Source organism: Chrysemys picta, chromosome 1, assembly GCF_011386835.1.
Source record: "Chrysemys picta bellii isolate R12L10 chromosome 1, ASM1138683v2, whole genome shotgun sequence".
NCBI lineage: Eukaryota > Metazoa > Chordata > Testudines > Emydidae > Chrysemys > Chrysemys picta.
The window spans coordinates 300,905,331-300,922,059 of record NC_088791.1 but is presented as its reverse complement, the minus strand read 5'-3'; the positions used below and the strand labels follow the sequence as shown (position 1 = coordinate 300,922,059).

The following is a 16,729-nucleotide window of genomic DNA, read 5'->3' as shown; positions in this document are numbered from 1 at the left end:
ATCTTGGTTCCACTGAAGTAAATAGAAGTTTTGCCATTGAGTTTGATGGGCCCAGGATTTCACCATACATTTTGGGGGTCTGGAAGAGACAGAAAAGTCTAGAAAGTAGAGCTGGCTGGAAAAATTCCAACTAAACATTTTTTCCATAGGAACGTGCTGATTTATCAACGTCAAAACATTTCATGGAGAGACAAGATGGATGAGGTAATATCTTTTATTGGGCCAACTTCCAGTGGTGATACGAGCTTTCAACCTTACACAGAGCTCTTCTTCAGGTCTGGGACACTTACTCAGGGCAGGTCTACACTAGAGGCAATACATCGGTGCAGCTGCATTGATGCAGCCACGCCACTGTAGTGTGTCTGGTGAAGACACCCTGCCAATGGGAAAGCGTCTCCTGCCAACATAGTGTCAGTGTGCACTGTGCTTAGGTCGCTGTAATTTGCATCGCTCGGGGAGGTGTCTTTCTCACACACACCCTGAGCGATGTAAGTTAGATCGACTTACGCGGTAGTGTAGACCTGCATTCAGAGTGTGAATAACTACAAGATGGAACAAATTGTTTAGCATAAATAGTTACATAGTTCAAGGGACCATTCAAGGCGAGATGGCCCACAGATCAGGATGCACCAACTCAAAGCAGCACCAGACCCTGCAGAACAACAGATGCAAAACCTGCAGACATATCTTCACTGCTACAGTGATGAACACTCCCCACAACACACTTTTCAAGATCCCTGGGTCTGACACATGCCTATCACAACATGTGATGTACCTCATCCACTGCACTAAATGTCTCAATAGCAACTATGTGAATGAAACAGAAAATCACTAGGCTCTCGAATGAACTCATATAGGAAAATGATAAAAGACAAAGCGATCGCTTTGTATCTGACCTCACAGTCCTCATTCTCACAAGTAACTTGCACAACACCTTCAAAAGATGAGCCTGGGCGCTTAAATTCATAACTTTGCTAGATACTAAAAATCAGGGGACTGAATAGAGATACAGGATGTATGGCTTTATTACAACAATCTATAACCCACTAACCACCCCACCCGCATTCCTTTCCTCCCCTATGAGAGGTGTTAATGGGCCACTTCAGCTTGAAAAGTCCATTGAAATATATTAACTACTTATTCTAAACAATCTGTTCCATCTTGTATTTAGCTGTGACATTCTGAATAAGTTTCCCAGCCCTGAAGAAGAGCTCGATGTAGCTCGAAAGTTTGTCTTTCTCACCAACAGAAGTTGGCCCAATAAAAGATATTACCTCACTCATCTTGTCTCTCTAATATCCGGGGACTGACATGGCTGCAACAACACTGGATACAACATTTTGTGGAAGACATTTCAATTCTGATGAAGTTCCAATGGAATACTGCCTGGCTACCTCCCAGCTCACCTGCTGAGCTCCTTGGCAGCCAGATATGCAGTCTGCCTGGGAATCAGGGATCCCAGCACTTCCAGGGACCAGGGGGAGGAGCAGGGGGGGGGGAGGGGGGAGGGAAGGGGGAGAGAAGAAAGCAAAAGAAAAGAAAAAAGATGGGGAGAATGGAAATTATTTTTTTTCTTTTGATATTATTAAAGATGGACCCAAACTAAGAATTCTCCTCTGGAAAGACCCACACTTTGGGCACATGCAGGCTTGGCTTTAAACATCACTATTCAGACCCATCTCTGGTTAGAATACTCTCATAGCTCTTCATTCATTAGCTATTTTTTCTGAAAATTGAAAGTGATTTATTAGGTACATATTTTTTTTCATGGTTACCATGTTTGGATACCACCACTTATCTGGCCACAAGATCATTCTTCCAGCGAAATGCTCATACGAATAACAGACAGTTCCTATTTTCTAAGAGCCTTGACCAAAGCCCAGCTGTTTTAAGTTTCTCTAGGTGCTTTTAAAGCAATAAAATGTCCCCTTTCTGTTCTTCCTCCAACCACATACTAATTCTTTCATTTCCTGTCAGGCAGCTGAGTTCAAATATTTATTGCACTTGTTGGGTTGAAGTTGGAGCGGTCAGATTTCTACAACAGAGCCTGACTTCCCCCTCACAGAAAAGCAGTATACTTGCAAAATACTACTGTACCACAGCTAGAGTATGCTTATTGTCTTAATATACTAGCCGCAAGATTTGATTAGTTATACAGTATCTAGCACTGTCCATGTCCAGGTTTGAGCCCTCCCTTATAATACATGGTACATTCCACCTCCTCTTGATATTAGGTGCACTGAGTATAAAAAAGAAACACTGGAAGTTGGGTTATGTCATCACAGCACAAAGCATGGACCAAATTCTGGTATTCTTTGGGTTTGGCAAGAAAACAGGTGCTTAATAAAGGTTAGATTGTGGGTGGCTCCTATGGGATCTACAGGGAAAGGCACAAGAAATTCCACCTTCTTGGATTTTCCCCTGATAGTGATCTGCCACATTTGCAGCCCCTGACCTGTCTGTGTAGAGGGACTGTTTTGTGGAAGAGCCTCTGGGGGAGCTAGGCATACCCATGGTGGCACAGAAAAGTGGGGCCATGGGCCATGCTGGGTCAGGGTGAGTACACACAAAAACCCCTGGACATTAGTGGCTGGCCCTGTCGTAAAACTCTAATACTGTAGTATTGTGGGGGGGGGGGGGGGGGAGTGGGTTTGTGGGGGGCCAAGAGCATGTCAGCATGCTGTCTTGTAAGTTCAGACAGCAGCAGACCTCCCCTCCCCCCCCCCCCCGCCTCTCTCTCTCACACACAGCATTCCACAGTAACAGCTTGCATGCCCACTGTCAGAAATGGAGCTTTGAAAGGGCATTTCCGCATTCCTACAGGAGTTCAAAACAATGAAGAGTGGCCACTTGACTTAAGGGGATTATGGGACATTTCTGGAGGCCAATCAGAGCGCAGTAATGCAACACCTTGTTCACACTGATGCCCGGGTGTTGTAGCCAAGGCGCAGCAAACGTTATTCCTCTCGCCATGGTGGAGTACAGCAGCACTGTAGTCAGAGCGCTCTACGTGCCTTGCCAGTGTGGACGGATAGTGAGCTAGTGTGCCCGGGGCTCCTTTATTGCACTGTAACTCGCAAGTGTAGCCAAGCCCTTGCTCTGTCCTTCCCTTTCTGGGCACAGCCTTTTGAAAGTTTCACCTACTGAGTTTAATTCCAGAGTCGTGTGAGATGGCCACGTGTGCTTTGCAATAGTATTTACTATAGTGTTCACCTTCTTAAGTGCTACTAATAAATAATGGATAGCTCTCTCTGGCTACCTGCATTATTTTTAAATAAGTGGCTAAGCATATGAGTATACCAAACCAGCATGTTATTTATTATATTCTAATGGACTCACTGCTTAAATGAGTTGGAAGCAGGAAATTAGAGTAATTGACTGATATTTCCAAGCATAGCATCATTGCAGATGCTTGGCTGGAGCTATGGACTGAGGTAACTAAGTCTGATATATTGTGGGAAATACCTAATGAGCCCTCAGAACTTGTAAGGGCAGCCTCTTATAATTGCCATACTCTGGGTCTCAAATACATTTGGGCCAATTGTACAGTGCATTAGGACCGTATCTCATTGCCAGCAAAGGAAACACTGCCACAAGGTGAGTATTGCATATGGCCCTTAGTTTCTAATACATCTTCTTTTAGCCCTTAGCTGTCTCAGGGATTTCATAAATCTACTTTGAGGGAATAAAGAAGGTGCTAGAGAGATTTCTGGATATGGTTCCCTGTTCCTTGCTGCTTTATATGCATTACATAAGCCTCCCAAATGAAAATAAAGGTATTTCAACAATATAGGCACAATCTTCCCTGGCACGGACTGCACTGTCTGTACCTCCCCTGTTCGGGGACTACCAGGTCAGCCCCTGACGTATAATAGGCTAGCTCTGAGGGTTGCCCTAACTTGCATCCTGCTTCCATGGCTCCTTTGTGCCACATCACCCACCCCAGCCCCACCACCTCCTGCTCCCTTCCTCCTCTAGCCCACCCCTACCCCAGATTGTCACAAGCATCTGTGGAGGCACTTCAAAGCTGGCAGAACCAGCTTTGTGCATGGCATACAGGCTCCCTGGGTTGGGGGTATTCCCCAGCAAGTCTTAGGCCTACCAACCTAGCTAGCACAAGTAGGCTGTCGGGCACAATGTTTCAAGGAAGAGCATAGTTATTCATTTTGTGTCCTCTTGAAGCTATTCTTGCACCACAATGTTGGATTCAGAACCCAAGTTCCTAACATTTTGGGGTATTTGGATCCCCTTTGGGGGGGGGGGGTATGGGCTCATCTCTAAATAGAACAAACCAATTTGGGGAAAATTTGGTGGGAAAGAATATCAACTATCAAACACAGAGTCTCCAAGTGATTCACATGACGTAAGCCAGACCTGACTGTGAATTGGAAACACACTGGCCCACAGTAACTGGTAGAGATACTTGTATACACTTTCAAAAAGCTTTTGACACAGTCACTCCCAAGAAACGGCTAAGGCGACTAAGTAGCTATGGGGTGAATAGTAAAATTCTGTTATGCATTAGAAAGAGGCTGAGGCTGAGATCACAAAGTGGATAGATGATCTATTTTTAGTATGACAAAAGGCTAACACTGGGGGTGTGTTTTGTGTTAAAATGGGTGTTGTCTAATACATTTATTAATGATTTTGAAAAGAGGATGAGCAGCAATGTGGCAACATTTGCAAAGGACAAAATTATTTAGGATGAACTTTAAAACAGCAGCCAGAATTTGGAAGGTTAAACATATATATAAGGGCCATAAACTCTCAGGCTTCATCATGGTATAAACCTAGTACTAACTACTAGGGGCTAGGAAGAGCTTTCCCCTGTGGCTAAGTTATTACATCATTCTTCATTCAGGGATTCTAGCGCCATTTCTCTGCAGGATCTGGCATTAGCCACCGTTGGTGACAGGACACTGGACTACTAGGTTGACGAGCACTATCCACCATGGCAATTCATCTGCTCCGATGTAACCATCTAAAATGCCACACTGGGTCAGTAGAAGAAGAAATATGTTAGGACCTAGTGCTTCAGAGATTTAAAATATTAAAAATAGGTTGGGCCTGAAGATAGAGAGTAGATAATGGAGTAATGGGGTCGGGAGAAGGGGGAGAACACAGTTAAAAGAGATAAATATTGTTTTCTCACGTCCACTCTTTACTGTACCATGTCCCAGCTTTTATCTTGAAAGGAGAAGGGTGGTGAGGAAGAATCCAGCAGGTGGTAAAATCCTCCAGTGTGCACCCCTCTGAACTGAGAGGAAATCCAGTGGTGAGGGTGCCAGCCTGGGATGTGGGAGACCCAGGTTCAGTTCCTTGCTTGGCTTTAGACTTCCTGTATGACCTTGGGCAAGTTACTTAGCCTCTCTTAGCCTCAGATCCCAGTCTGTAAAATAGGGACAACTATAGCTCCCTACCTCACAGGGTTGTTATGAGGATCAATACATTAAAGACTGTGAGGTGCTCGGATACTATGGTGATGGGGTCATGTATCATAGATAAAATCTCCTGTTATGGGCTTGAAGCAGAAATTATTGGTTGAGTTTCATTGGCCTGTGTTATGCAGGAGGTCAGATTAGATCAGTAGTTCTCAAACTTTTGTACTGGTGACCCCTTTCACATATGAAGTCTCTGAGTGCGACCCCCCCAATAAATTAAAAACACTTTTTTATATATTTAACACCATTATAAATGCTGGCGGCAAAGCGGGGTTTGGGGTAGAGGCTAACAGCTCGCGACCCCCAGGTATAACCTCACAATCCCCTGAGGGGTCCCGATCCCCAGTTTGAGAACCCCTGGATTAGATTATCATAATGGTCCCTTTTGGCCTTAAAATCTATGACCCCCACCATAAATATCCTGTATGCCCCAGCACTACGATGGGCATGTTGCAATAGGCAATAGACATTTGCACAAAGTGTTACTCTTCGAAAATCTGGTCAGCTTTGTTCCTTTTATAGGCCTAACTCACTATTTCTTTGTTTGCCAACTGGTCAAGAAATAGAGGTGTGGAAAGAGAATCACGAGTCTGTTGTCCAAGGCACTCAGTACAACCAGGATCTTTTTTTTTATACCCCATTATGTTTATGTGCTGTAAATAAAATAACACATGGCATGCTGCGACATTTGTATGTCTTATCCTCTAAAATTCATAATATGCTTGAGAACCCTGAAAGTAATTTTTACAAATAAAATAGCCCTTTCCTATGAGAAATTTACATGCACCTTCCAAAGCTGCAAAATCCTCAGGGGATAGTGATAGTTAACCTATTGCTGAAAAGTAGTGAATAATAACAATGTAGATAATGTTTTCCCTTTCAGTGCCTTGGACACCTATAGGTATTTATTTGGCAGGTAATGGAGAAATATGTGGTACAGCCTATAAGGTATGATTAATACTCTAGAATATTAAACCACAGGCGCTTCAAAGTTGTCGAGGGACACAGTATAAAAAATTGCCAGTCTCTTTAATATACAGGCCGCAGGTGGGTTACGTGAAACCCTCACACTAAAATCACAGGGTTTTGCCATCTAAAATGTATAAGCCTACACAAAATCTAACTACCGGCTATAAATTGAAGTACCATAAAAATAAAATTGAACAATCACCTTTTGTGGGAAGTGTAGATTGAGCCATATATCAGTTTTAGCGTCACACCACAGAAGTAAATTTCCACCAAATACGCCTAAAAGTGCCTTCAGCCAATGCCCTATTTAAACTTTGGGCTGGGATATAGGTAGAGGTCAGGATAAATAACTTTCATTCAGTGGTTATGGAGGTAAGGGGAGACAGAGAAAATACAGGTGCCGTACCTAACATTGCGAGACCAGCTTCGTTCAAAAGCTGAAATGACTAGAAGAGTTCAAAATGAAAAGGAACACAAAGGCGACAAGTGATAAGACCCAATTCTCCCATCAAATGTGTGTGCATGGCTCCACTGATTTCAGTGGGTTGCATGAATAGAAGGGAGGCTGTTCATGCTGATAATGGTTTCTCTTCTTTCTTTTGCTCCTCCCTTTGAAATCTTTTCTTAGGCAAAGCCAAGACTGGGCAAACTAATTCTTTTTGGGAACAATGATATAACTTTTTTAAATGGTTCCCCATTGTTGGCCAGATCCCCACTATTTCATGTGAAGATACAGCAGTGAACTACTTTGGTGAGACTAAGACCTATTCACCAGTTAACATACACTTGTTCTTACCAATTTTGAATATATATTGACCATGTCACTAATGTGGCAGCAGTTCCAGGAAAAAATAACTTCTACTGTTTTATTTAGGTTTTTTCCCTTGAAAAGTACTTTGACTAATGGTATTTTGCTATTGGATTTGAATGCCAATCTTGTAGGTTAATAACTCTGGGTCTGGTCCTGAAAAACCTTGCTCCAGTTAGTAATCTTCACTCTTTCACTGAAATCCAATGGGACTATTTGCATGAGGAAAGATTACTCACAGAAATAAAGATCAGACCCTTTCATATCACCTTGGCAACTTCCCTATCATGTTGTTAAATTGCATTCCCACACATACAATTGATTAAAATTAATCCTCAAATTAGGAAAGCCTCTGATTCACAATGGATTTTAAATTCTAAGGCATCCCAGGCAAAATAAGCAAGGGATGTCTCTGCAGTGAATCACACCTGCATCACAGCAATCTGCCCACATGCGTGAACATGTTTCCAATTCAGAACACTTACATATTAAATTCATTTATTACACCTCACTTGTGTGAAGTTAATCAAGAAAAACTAGTGGGTACATTTTGCCATTTCATTCATCATACCTTGCACTTCTGTAGCTCTTTTTATCCATAGACCTCATATTAACTATGCCTCACCCCCCAGAGGTAGGTAGATGCTATTACACACACTTTATAAATGAGGCAACTGAGACACACACAGAGGCCTGGTCTACACTGGGGGTCGGGGGGAATCGACCTAAGATATGTAACTTCAGCTATGAGAATAGCGTAGCTGAAGTTGACGTATCTTAGGTCGACTTACCTCACGTCCTCACAGCGTGGGGTCGATTGCCGCCGCTCCCCCGTCGACTCCGCTTCCGCCTCTTGCCGCCGTGGAGTACAGAAGTTCACAGTAAAGCGGTCGGCGATCGATTTATCGTGTCTACACTAGACACGATAAAACGATCCCCGATAGATCGATCACTACCCGCCGATTCGGCAGGTAGTGTAGACGTACCCTGAGTTTACCTTCACTAGAAAATCAGGTCATGTTGGAACACAGTCTTGAAGAGTCACGTTAACTAGCATGGTGTCAAACAGGACTCTGCAGTCATTGCAGGCATGGACTTCCCTGTTTAACATCAAGTCAGGTCATGGTTGAACCCCACTGGAGCCATAGGTTTAACCGCGACCAGCTGGCATGATGTTAAACACAACTTGTCTCTGTCTACACTGACTAGAGTTGTTGTGTTTAACATCATGTTAGTGCAGACGACACCTAGAGCTGGTGTCCTAACATGATCTAATATACTAATAACAACTCCAGAAAGTGTTAGCATGACCCCGATTGGTGCTGAGCACCCTGGGAGTCGAGGGTACTCAGAACCTTTGAGCAGGTGTTAAGGAACCTTGTAAGAATGGGTCAAAGTATTTAGGTACCTAAAGACACAGACAGGCTCCAAAGCATCTTTAGAACTTTTGAGAATCCCACTAGATGCTAATTTCCATTGCAAATCTGGTCCTAAGTGACTGCCCCATGGTTACAATACAAGTCAGTTACAGAGCCAGAGATTCCAAAAGTCCTAAGTCCAAGCCCCCTGCATTAAACATTAGACACATTCCCTATTCATTTTCAGGTTTTCCTGTAAAAAGGAGGACACCTAATTGCACTTACTCCCTGCCCCTCACCATGCAAATATGCTGGGTGCCCTTAAAAAACAGACCTGCTGTCACTGATATTAGAAGAGCAATTTAGTCATAACAATACATTGGAGCATTCGCTCACCTTCCAGCTGAGAATCTCAAATTTACAGTCATGGACGATTTTATCCTCACAACACTCCTGAGAGGTAGAGAAGTATTTATTATTCTCTCCATTTTACAGATTCCACAGAAAAGTCACAGCTAAAATTTTCAAACAGAAGTGCCTGAAGCTGGGTCTCTAGGTCACTATTTAGGCCTGGCAGAAGTGGCTCGGTTTATCATTGTCATTCCTCTCCGATTGGTGCTAGGTTTAGGGGATTTTTTTAAAAAGTTTTTAGTATAATCCCCTAAAGCCTATTAATAGGTTAAATTGCGGCAAATTCTGTATTCTCCCACAGAATTGATAATTTAATAAAGGTCATCTGAGGAGTTCTTTCTTTTCTTGTGTATGGAGGACAGAGCAGCAATTCACAGACCTGTGTGAATTCACTCTAGCAATCACATCTATGGGAGGTGCCTATGAAAAAAAGTTTTTACAAGTTCATGTAAGTTCCCAAGTGTTGTAAGTATTTAAGATTGTGTTTAAAGGCCTCGAAGTCACCTCTGAACTGTTTCTCCCAGGTAGGAATGTAAGACCTTGATCACAGCCTGGTGATAGAATGAATGCTTTTTTCCACTTAAAAATCCATAACACCATTAAAAATGAATACATTGTGTTAAATAAATGTATGAAGCTCAGATTAAAACTGTTTGTATTTCCTGCCCTCTGTCAATTATTAATATTGCCCATAATAGACATATTCATGTCAACAGAAAAAAACCCAACAGTCAGCAAACAATATAAGCTTTCTCTTAGCAGAGGAGTTATTTGTACAAATTTCCCACCCAGCAGGAAGAAAACCCAAATCTCTGCAGCCTGCTCCTATGCCATTGACCACATGGAGTGTGCAGAATGGATTGTTGCTCCAAGTATGGTCACAGATCCCTAGCAAGGATATTATCCACTGGTTCAAAGGCATATCTGTTTGCCTGCACAAAGTCAATAAGGGAGGAGAAACATAGTGCTAAGAGGAGGAGGAGGAAAAAGGAGTCAGAAGCTGAGCAATTAACACTGCTTTCATGCTCCACTGTAATTAACACAGATCAAAAGGGGACCTGGACTTGTTGATTTCATTAGGAGACTGCAGAGTAGGTCACCCTGGTTAGCAGTTCCACAGCAGGGAACAAACTTTTACTGCAGATGCTCAGCACAAGCTGCAGGCCTTACCTTTGGCATTAAAGGGCTCAGGAAACTTTGAAATGAAACAACAGACTTTTAACATTCTGCGGACCAGCAACACATTGACAGACACTTCCGAAACAATTTTGCTTAATAAAACTAACTACCGGGGTTTATGTTAATACAACTTGTATTTATTATTCAAGAACATAAGTAAGAAGAAAACAGTATTAAATGATGATCCTCCAGACAAGGACATTAAAAGACCAAAACACACATACATACTGACAAGAAAAGCTTGTTATATTGCTTTTGATCATGTGTTTACAAGCTACCATGCCCTATTTGCATATTATATACCTACGTGGAATAGTATGAACTTGCTTCAAATATCCATAAATTTAGATCCAAGAATGATGAGTTTTAGGTTTGGTGCCACCGGGCAACCGTGTTTTCATGTTCCATTCAATTACCAGTGCTAAACTGACTAATAACTGGTGCTAGCCAATTAAAAATGCACACACAGGAAATGAACTGAAAAAAAATCACAATGCATTGTGTGGGACATAAAATGTCTGTGGGAAGGATTGCTAACTCAAAACAGGATCTGTCACATCTAGCACTCGTATATCTTCATACAAGGGAATAATAATGAACTGGTTCTTATCTGCTACATCCCATATTGGGTTACTTCCCAGAATTTGAATCTGAAAAGTGGTGCCTGGATTTTAAATCATTTGAGAAAACTTGGAAGGCTAAATTCACAGGTGATATAAAAGGTGGTATAAATGTCAACACAGCAAATCAGTATATGTTATAGATGGAAGAATGGGGTTATATCAGGAAAATTTACCAACAGATATACTGTAAGATGAAGTGGAGACTGCTCTATCCTATATTTTCTACCATTCTGTTGGTCATTTTTTGCTGGGACCCTGGAACAAGTGAAGGACCCCGCTCCAGGGGCCCCGAAAAACTCTCGTGGGGGCCCCTGCAGGGCCTGGGGCATATTGCCCCACTTGCCCCCCGCCCCTCTGGGCAGCCCTGCCTAACTATGAAGACTTAAGCATCATAGTGGTATTTCTAATGTTCCAAAGGAAAATCCATGGTGGACAAAACTCCCTCAGCAATGTACCTGAATGAGTGTCATGAGGTAAAAAATGTTGCCAAAAGAAATCTGCAAAATTTTGTGCAATCTTTTATTATGATTACGTATTTGTATTACAGTAGCACCTAGATGCCTAATCAGTGAGGATTAGGACTTCACTGTGCTAGGTACTGACCAAACACACACAGTCAGATATTCCCTGTCCAAACCATTTCAATCTCAGGTCCTGAAACTGCACTAAGAGCAGTGTGAGTCAATTCCTGCACCTGCAGTGGGCTCCACTGAAGTGAAAGGCACGGCGTGTGGGTGTAAGAGTTTGCCTGTGTAGTTCTCAGTGCAGGATCAGGGGGCCTAGATAGCCAAGACAGACGAAGATGGGAGGAAATGGATGCAACATATATTTGGGGAGAGGGGCTACTCATGGGGAGGGTACTAAGGCATGAGAGGGGCAAAAGGAGTAGGAAAGAAGGGATGGAAGTAAGAATGCAAAGGAAGTGGAAGAAAGAAGGGAAGAAGCAGGAAGGGAGGAATGGGAATGAAAAGGGTGTGGGGCTCAAGGGCTATATAAAGAGTATGGCTGCTAATTACACCTGACCTTTGCTTAGCAGTTTGAGGAGCAAGGATTGAGTTTTGTAGGCTGCAATACAGCAAACTCAAAGCAGCAGCATGGAGCTGAGAGCAGCAATAAGATCCACAAAGGAAGAGGGCGAGCATCTGTCAGAGTTCATCTCAGTCTGATTTCACGCTCCAGTGCGAGGTGGGAAGCAAAAGCTACCTCCTCATTTTCTACCCAACCGGGTCAGGATGATTCCCAGGGTACTTTCCACAGGGTAGTCATTTATTCCTTCAGCTTGGCACCCCTTGATGAACAAGGACCACAGGTAGTCAATTGCCTGTTCAACAGAGTTCTAGGTCGGACTCTGACAGACTCTTAAGTAAGTGGCAAAGTCAGAGAGGTGGGGAAAAGGTGTGGAAAAAAAATGTGAGAGATCTCACAGATAATGCAGCGCGGAGGCAGCCATGTAATTATAACCCTCATTTTATTTTCACTTGACAGCACAGAAAAGGAAGGTGAGGAGAGGCTTTTTAATGAAACATGTCATTCCCTTATTAAAGTCTGATTTAGACTTCAGCACGCTCATTGCTTTGTATACATTCCGATGCTCCCTTGCTGTGGGTAGCCAAATAGTAGATGTTCAGTAAATTAAAATAAATGTAAATGGTAATATCCTGAACAATGCGAGACTGTTTTCTGAGCAAACAGTCCCTTTGGCATTATCAAAGATGACAAAACCACCCAGGCTGTAAATATAAGGAGGAGAGATACAGTCTCATTTATACACTTAAGTTCTGTTATGCCTCTTTGTTTCCTGAACAGACATACCTATTGTCGGCAAGGCATGGAAAATCACATTACCCAACTTGTGTGCGGTTGCCCTGTGTGGAAGTGGCCATAATGCAGCCTCAAATACCCACCCTACTATATGAGCCCTCACAGGCCCAAAGACTATAGGTCCCAATACGCATTGCATCAGCTTGATCTGAGCAGCTTCCACTCACATCAAAATAGAACACTGTATTCTGCAATCTGTAGTCCGAGGTAGTCCTATTGCACAGTCAACAGAGTCCTTTCTATGACTGCAAGATCTGGGGCAGGGCTTGGGGAGACCTTCTGTGTGATGAAACAAGGTTGTGTTTGGTTACTCTGAAAGCAAAACAGCCACAGAGGCCTACAGGATTTGTCTGGGTCCAGAACTTCAATAAAGAATTTCCTTTGTATCATCATAATTTACTCCTACCTATCATAATTATAATGGTATCTTACCTACTAGGAGGAGCCCTATGGCTGAACATTTGCATTGAGTATAATGCAAGTTGTTATATAGCTGAGGCACAACCCACCAGGCTCCTTGCAAATAAGTAATGCGTCCATCAGTTGGGGGGGAAATGTGGGCATTTCTCCGCCCTGTAAGCCTGACTCAGTCACATCTCACAGTGACATGATTCCAAACTCCACTTTAATTCAGAACTGCCTGCAAGACTCTAATGTCAAAGTAAACATTAGACATTTCTGACCTGCTTTTGTCACATGGTTATTAAAAATGGCACACTGCAAGGTAAGCGAGTGTGAGGGGGTGATACCAGCAGCACGAAATGTGAAGGGACCAGGTCTTAGGGCAACAGAAACAGTCGGAGCCTAAGAATGAGCAAACTGCTTCTGAGGCATTTCTCTCACATTCTTCTGTGAAGCTCACTTTGGTCTACAGCACACCGTGGGAGGTGGCTTTGTTGTTGCTAAGTTCTATGGAAAATGCACAGGTACCATGTAATCCAATATTATATGCATTTGGGCCTGATCCAAAGCCCACTGAAGTCAATGGAAAGACTGCTATTGACTTCAAAGGGCTTTGGATCAGGCCCTTATAAACACATTCAGAAGCACAGAACCTTACAAAAGATTATAAACTAATTAACAGCAGCACTAGAGGAACACAGTTTGTAAGGCAACATTAAGCTTCCAAAATTACTTACTTCAAAATCTGCTTTTTGTTCAGATTTGCAAATCAGCTTCTGCCTAAAGAGACCCCTGAACACTCTTTAATCTTTATAATCCCTTCAAACAACCATACATTTCTAAGGGTGCTATTCTGGTCCCCCATGGAGAAATTTTTAGGCTATCTCCTGAAACTGCAATGTAGCAAATGAACCGCTCTGAAAAGAATCTGAAAGGTCATGAGTCTAAGTGTGGCCATTTTAGAGCATTTATTATTCACTGGAACTGTAAAAAGCCTGGTGGCTGGGATATTTGGGAACATAACTAAGGCCTTGTTAAAATTACCGAGTATCTCTAATTTTTAAGGGTGCATACCTGGTACTTTGTAGTTTCATCAGGCTAGAATTTTACCTAAGTTCCCCTTTTGATGGTGTTTTGAAGGCGGAAGGGAACGGTGATATAAAACAATAGTGTTCTAAAGTCTTGACATAAACAAACAAGGTTCTGCATCCTCTTTAGATAGCATACATACACACACCACACCAACTCCCTTCATAGGCAATAAGCAAGCCTATGATTTATAATCAGGTCACCCAGAAAGCTGGCATTTGTGGGAATGGTGTAATTTTTCAGTACTGCTAGAACTGGTTGTTGGAAGGTTCCAGACCACAGGAGATCCAAGTTATACTTCCTTGAGGCCTACTCAGTTTTTATTCAGGCTCTGCTCCAGAAAAACTCCCACTGAAGTCAAACGGAGTTCTGCCTGAGTAAAACCTGAATCAGCATTTCAGGATTGTGCCCAATAAGACCTAAAAACTGATGACAGACTCTTTGGAACCTATGACCTGCAATGCTCCATGGTCAAACAATGGGGATTCCATCGTCTCAGTAAACGATGGGAATTTTGCATCCACCTTTCAAATCTGAGTTCATCTATGTGGTGGTAGCATCGTAGCAGCTAATGCCTGCTCAGTTTTGGTTGGTCTCTTTCCTGTGTACTGTAAAAACTACCATGCTCATATTTTGGGGAGAAGATCAGAAGAGAAGGGACTTGCATGCATATAAAGTTAAAAAGGCCAAAAAGTTTTGGATTAAAATAAGTCATCTAATAGGTAGAGGCTGACTTTTATATAACACGAATTGGGACCCAAGGTTCACCTGCAGCATGAGAATCACCTATGTGAAATTAGAGTGGTGACCTCAATTCTCAGTCTTTCTGCTGGCGAGTACGAAAAACTACTCAAAGCTCCTTGAGTGTTCAAGCTGGGGAAGAAAAGGTGATGGAGCCTGCCCCAATTTTCTAAGCTCTTTTTCTAATAGCAGCAATTAAACCTACCTACTTCCACATACACCAATCTACAACGTCCCTACACACACCCACACCCCAACCTCCGACCTACCCACACACACACCAACAGTAGTATGAGCACCAGGAGACAGAATAATGCATGGAAAAGGTAAATGATTGTCTGCCCTGGGCTGGAAGTGAGACCAATTTAGCTTTCACATAGCAGCAATGGCCTGGCCAGCATAGGAGAGGAAGAGTTGGCACAGAGCTGCCAGAAATCCACTCTGTCATAGCTCCTGGCTTGTGTGCTTTGAAGGTCTTTATTTTTTAAAGCCAGCAGTCCTTTTAAAAGTACAGTTTTCATCAGATCTGCATAACAAGGAGTACGGTATGAGAGGCAAAAGCTAATCTGCCCAGGAATCATCTTGCTAGCTCATCAAAGCTCCTTTGCTAGCATGTGCCAGTGGCTCCCAAGCTATGAAAAACTCCATTGATCCACCTGGATTAGATCACAATGTCTCCTGTCGACTCGGAAAACAAACCTTTTTACTGCAAATGTTCAGAAAACCAGGAAAGTAAAGAATTCAATATTTTGAAGCCTGGCAGCTTTTCTACAAGTGTCCTGCTAAGAATATGTTTTAATTGAGGTGTGCTGTTGTATTTGTTCACCTTCACTATCACGCACACGGTGTGTGAAATTCACACCTGTGCAGAGTGCTGAAGTCTACATATCACACCCAAAGATGCAAAGTAGGACTTACTGATTTATAGGCTTTGTGCTTCGACCTTGGCACGGGGTGAATTAAGTCCCACTGAAGCACTAGGATTGTCTATGTGTGCAAGAGTGCCTTATGTTGTGCGTAGGCTTCGTGCTGGTCCTCTGCACAGGGGTGAATTTCACATACAGAGTATGTGACAATGGAGATACTAATCCATTTGGCTCAATGGACTATTTCCTAGCTAGGAAGCCACTGGCACATGCTAGTGAAAGGAGCTTTGATTTGAATTTCACCTTCGTTGAGTACCCAGAGATACCATCCAACCACTGAATGATTTGGATGTCTAAACACCAACAAGGAACCAAGACTCCTTTTCTCTTGGAGAATCTCTGTTCTTTACTAATACTGACATCTTTGCCATATGATGGAGTGGCTACACAGTTAACAAAACCCACTGCACAGTTCAGTCCACAGAGGATTTTGGCTGGGATTTTGAAAGCAGTTATGCACCCAGTAACCATTAGCTTTTCATGGGATTGGGTCCCAAGCTCCGTTAGACTCCTTTGAAACCCCCAATTATTTGATTATATTCTTGTACTAACAAGTTTCACTGACCATAAAGATGTCTGTCCCACTAAGAAAACCTTACAAAATAATTCTACAAGGATCTGAACTGTGGTTTCACCAAGATGTGACATATCTCCAGCAGACTCAAGTGTTACTAGAAAGCATCACTGTACTGAAGTATTAAATCCCTTTTCAAGACTCAGGTTCTTTGTTCTACAGAGCAACAAAGCAGCTGCAAAGAACAGGCCTACCTACTTTACAGTTAATGAACAGATGTATTTTTGGGTCAAATTAGCCTTTAGTCACCTTTATTGATATACCAAGTACCAGAGCTGGCAGTTTATATATTTATTTACTTACTTACTTACTAACTATACACAAGGACTGGAAAATACTGTGTCCCTTTTTGTCCCCGCCCCACCACTTCTGCAAATGTTGCAACTG

At 42.6% G+C, this 16,729-nt stretch overlaps 1 protein-coding gene across 2 annotated transcripts in view; it reads right to left on the bottom strand.

The window, feature by feature from the left end:
- Positions 1-16,729, bottom strand: part of LHFPL6 (LHFPL tetraspan subfamily member 6) — a 199,169-nt gene that overhangs the window by 103,980 nt on the left and 78,460 nt on the right. The gene's annotated exons all lie outside the window — the stretch shown is intronic.